Below are 5,632 nucleotides of genomic sequence, written 5' to 3' on the forward strand. Positions count from 1 at the left end.
GAATGACTAACACTTTCACTTCAAGGCTATACTTGGGTTGAAATGATTGCATTTGACAATCGTGGATTTCTTGCATTAAATGCAACCTACCTTTTCTTCTCTCCAATTTCATTCTCTTAAAGCAGATCTGTGCATTTTTTCCCTCTGTAGGTGTGACTGTGGGGGGATATCCGTCCTGCTGTGATGAGTATTCCAACATGTTTGATAGTGTTGCTTGTTTCCTTGCAGTCAACAAGTTGTACTTGTAATTTGTATGTCAGTCTCGTGAATCTTATGATTTGAGGCCAATGAAAGCTTACTTCAGAAAGATCAAATCCATTTCCTAGGATGGCAAACTTGAGGATGAAAACCCTTTAGTCTCAAGCAATTTTGTTCCCCTAGAAAACCTTTCATCTTTCTTATCATGCCACACAGTTGCTCAGAGAATTCCTTTTCTGAAAACTATAGGATCAATGATGATAGCCATACCCACAGTATCTCTATTGCTTATTCTCAGAAGAATGTATATTAATGAAGTGGCGTATATGACCCAAACAAATAAATACAAGTCCTTGTGATATAATACAAAATTGTTCAGTCTTTATTCTTATAAGATATTAGCTTCAATATGGATTAACACACAATGGAAAAATATTCTCCTGCTTTTTTATTTTCCTTTTATTATTTTTTAATTTTCTTCATTTATTTATTCTTAATTTAATTGGCTTTCCTTGTTGATAATTAAGAAAAGTTACTAATGTTTGAGAAAGGGTATTGAAGGAAAAGCGGTGGAAAATAATCATATGCCATTTTAAAAATTATAATGTATCATGCTAATTCATGTGATAAAGAAAGAAATCTTTTGAAACTTGAGATATAATTAATGTCATTTAAAAAGTTAATTGGTGGAAGCCAAGATAATTTCTAATTAATAAATGACAGTTTGATAGAAGTAAAGCAAAAAGTATGAACTAATTCTGAAATAAGATTGTATTTCTAAAGAAGCATATTTTGACTTTTGAAGCCTAAATTCTGTCATATTTTTTTCTCTTTGAGTCAACCAACAATTGAGTTTTCTTGTAGACTTAAGGAAAATTTTAATTTAAATATGAGGCTAGTTCTTGATGAATCTAATCTTCAAATTCCTTGCTCTATTCTAATTGTCATGTGCTTGCCTAAGGATTATATTTGGATGTTATCACTGTAGTCTTCCTTATTCTGATATTCATACACAGTCTATTTATTCATAAATATTAATGCTATGAATCAAATAAACTTTGTCATTGCTATAGGCAAAACTGTATAAAAAAGGAACTCTCAAAGGGGAATTTCTCAGATCATATTAGTATTATTCTGTGTCTGTCTCAGACTTCATTTGTCTGTAAATATTAAAAATGTAACTTTCAGGGTAATTCCTCTCCTCACAGAATTATTTTCCCCACAATTCTAAAATCATATGTTATAGAAATTAAAATGTTCTAATTTTTCATTTTGGGGAGTTAATTTCTCCATATTTGCATTATTCCTTTGTGAAATACTACACACAAACTGTGATTTTCATTGAGTATGCCCAGACTAAAGTTTTGGTGATTACTCTAAGTCATTTCATGTTTATTAAGTACTAATTGTTTAGTCTTACAGATGAGAAAGTCAATATTGTTTAATTGTTTCTAGTGACCAACTCTATAATGTGTTATATCCATTATTGCATGTTCACTTAAACATAAAATTAATGTCATATTCAGGTGATATTTAAATTTGGAAGACTCATTTTTCCTGAGATTTAAGTATGTAGTCAACAATCTTGTTAACTGAGATGAACTAAGCATGATGATTACAAACTTAAGTGTTTTTTACATGTAATCATACTCCAGAACTAATATTGTAGATTAATTATTGATGTAACATGCATATGAGCATCATGTCATCTACATATGTATATAGCTGATATAGAAAGAGATATATAGATAAGTATTCTCGTTATTTGTTAATCTCATATTCATATTTTTTTCTATTTGGGAAAATTAATTTCTGATTTTGCAGTACATTTGAATTTATTCATGGGCATGTGCAGAGAGGTAAAAATTCAAGTCACCCGAGATATATGCTCCTATCCAGCTGAGGTCAAACAAGATGATGCACTTAGTTTTATAACTTTCATGTTATAAACATTTGTGTTTATTTTTCAGTATGTTTAGTGCCACACTGTTCACATTTTTGTGCTTTTTGTTGGTTGCTGATCTTACTGCTTAAAGTGATCCACAAGCATAGTGCTAAAGTTCTCTCCATTGTTCTAAGCACAAGAAGCTCTGATGTGCCTTATGGAGAAATATATGTTTAGATAAGCTTACTTAAAGTATGAAGAATAGAGACAGGTGACTGTGAGTTCAACATTAATCAACTATATATACTTATGTTTATATTCTTATATTTACTTATATTTATATTATATGAAATGTCCATATAGCAACACATATAAAACAAGACTACTTATAAATCACTTGGGGAAAATGTGGTGACCAGAGGCTCTAACCTTTAAGGGACTCTAACTTTATCTTTATCAAATCCCTTATGATTATACGGTGGAAGTGAGAAATAGATTTAAGGGACTGGATCTGATAGATAGAGTGCCTGATGAACTCTGGACGGAGGTATCGTGACATTGTACAAGAGACAGGGACCAAGACCATCCCCATGGAAAAGAAATGAAAAAAACCAAAATGGCTGTCTGAGGAGGCCATACAAATAGCTGTGAAAAGAAGAGAAGTGAAAAGCAAAGGAGAAAAGGAAAGATAAAAGCATCTGAATGCAGAGTTCCAAAGAATAGCAAGGAGAGATAAGAAAGTCTTCCTCAGCAGTCAATGTAAAGAAATAGAGGAAAACAACAGAATAGAAAAAACAAGAGATCTCTTCAAGAAAATTAGAGATTCCAAGGGAACATTTCATGCAAAGATGGGCTCAATAAAGGACAGAAATGGTATGGACCTAATGGAAGCAGAAGATATTAAGAGGTGGAAAGAATACACAGAAGAACTGTACAAAAAAGATCTTTACGACCAAGATAGTCACGATAATGTGATCCCTGACCTAGCCAGACATCTTGGAATGTGAAGTCAAGTGGGCCTTAGAGAGCATCACTACGAACAAAGCTAGTGGAGGTGATGGAATCCCAGTTGAGCTATTTCAAATCTTGAAAGATGATGCTGTGAAAGTGCTGCACTCAATATGCCAGCAAATTTGGAAAACTCAGCAGTGGCCACAGGACTGGAAAAGGTCAGTCTTCATTCCAATCCCAAAGAAAGGCAATGCCAAAGAATGCTCAAACTACCGCACAATTGCACTTATCTCACACACTAGTAAAGTCATGCTCAAAATTCTCCAAGCCAGGCTTCAGCAATATGTGAACCGTGAACTCCCAGATGTTCAAACAGGTTTTAGAAAAGGCAGAGGCACCAGAGATCAAATGGCCAACATCCGCTGGATCATGGAGAAAGCAAGAGAGTTCCAGAAAAACATCTATTTCTGCTTCATTGACTATGCCAAAGCCTTTGACTGCGTGGATCACAAGAAACTGTGGAACATTCTGAAAGAGATGGGAACACCTGACCTGCCTCTTGAGAAACCTGTATGCAGGTCAGGAAGCAACAGTCAGAACTGGATATGGAACAGACCGGTTCCATATAGGAAAAGGAGTACGTCTAAGTTGTATATTGTCACCTTGCTTATTTAACTTATATGCAGAGTACATCATGAGGAACGCTGGGTAGGAAGAAGCACAAGCTGGAATCAAGATTGCTGGGAGAAATATCAATAACCTCAGATATGCAAATGACACCACCTTTATGGCAGAAAGTGAAGAGGAATTCAAAAGCCTCTTGATGAAAGTGAAAGAGGAGAGTGAAAATGTTGGCTTGAAGCTCAACATTCAGAAAACAAAGATCATGGCATCTGGTCCCATCACTTCATGGGAAATAGATGGAAAAACAGTGGAAACAGTGTCAGACTTTATTTTTTGGGGGCTCCAAAATCACTGCAGATGGTGATTGCAGCCATGAAATTAAAAGACACTTACTCCTTGGAAGGAAAGTTATGACCAACCTAGATAGTATATTAAAAAGCAGAGACATTACTTTGCCAACCAAGGTCCGTCTAGTCAAGGCTATGGTTTTTCCAGTGGTCATGTATGGATGTGAGAGTTGGACTGTGAAGAAAGCTGATTGCCAAAGAATTGATGCTTTTGAACTGTGGTGTTGGAGAAGACTCTTGAGAGTCCCTTGGACTGCAAGGAGATCCAACCAGTCCATTCTAAAGGAGATCAATCCTGGGTGTTAATTGGAAAGACTGACACTGAAGCTGAAACTCCAATACTTTGGCCACCTCATGCGACGTGTTGACTCACTGGAAAAGACTCTGATGCTGGGAAAGGTTGGGGGCGGGAAGAGAAGGGGACGACAGAGAATTAGATGGCTGGATGACATCACCGATTCTATGGACATGAGTTTGAGGGAACTCCAGGAGATGGTGTTGGACAGGGAGGCCTGGCGTGCTGTGATTCATGGGGTCACAGAGAGTTGGACACGACTGAGCGACTGGACTGAACTGAACTTAACTGAACCTTTATCTTAGGGCAATGGTTCAGATTTTATTAATTCATGTTCTGCAGATCCTGTTGATTATAATTACCATTAATAATGAGAGTTGACTGTAAATAGATGATAAACAACTGACATACAGACAAGTATATATATGTGTGTATATATATATAAATTAGTGAAAATATAGGTGTTTTAATAACTCTTCTACAATGAGTTCTGATATAGCTCTCACAGACCTGGAAGATTTTGCCTAACTTAAAAGATGGAATATTTTTTGACTGTATTTATTGTGTAAACACATGAATGTTGCACAAAAATATTTTGTAAACTTACCTGTTTTCCTGAGTTTCTGTTTTGGCGCAGATAAGTTACAATTTCTGTTTTAGTATAGACATGTGTTTTTCAAAGTGTCTTCTCTGAACTAGCAGCATTAGGATATCTAAGTGTTCCAATTTCTCCATAATTTGGTCAACACAATTTTTTTTCCTTTGGTACACTAGCAATTCTAATGGGTCCAATTTGAGATTCCATGGTCCTTAATTTGCATTTCCCTAAATAATGATATTGAGTATCTTTTCATGTTCTTGTCCATGACTTATAAATCTTAGGAAAAAAGTTTATTTATATCCTTCATCCATGTTAATTTGAATAAGATAGTAGATTTATATCAACTCATTATTTGGCTTCTCTACCTGACTACACTATAAATAAAAATGATGACACTTTCAGAAAAATGATGTTAACATTAATTCAATATATAATTCTAAAATCATTTTCTTTCACTGAAGCTAGAACTCTTAGGAGATAATCTTTTATAAACATTTGTAGACACACTTTAGACAGTCATACATAAAAACATATCATATGCAAAATTAATTCAACATGTCACATGCACATGTATAAACACACACCTAAGCACACATAAATTAAATATTTATTCAGGCTATTTGATGGTAGGCATTACCAATGACAAGTAATTTCAAAAATATTTACTTGTACTTATTTGCTATAATAAAAATAGAAAAGATAATTTTCAAACTACTTATCTCAAGAAAAAA

The sequence above is a fragment of the Moschus berezovskii genome, chromosome 12 (assembly GCF_049115385.1).
Source record: "Moschus berezovskii isolate FMDL1 chromosome 12, NW_MosBer_1.0, whole genome shotgun sequence".
Taxonomy (NCBI): domain Eukaryota; kingdom Metazoa; phylum Chordata; class Mammalia; order Artiodactyla; family Moschidae; genus Moschus; species Moschus berezovskii.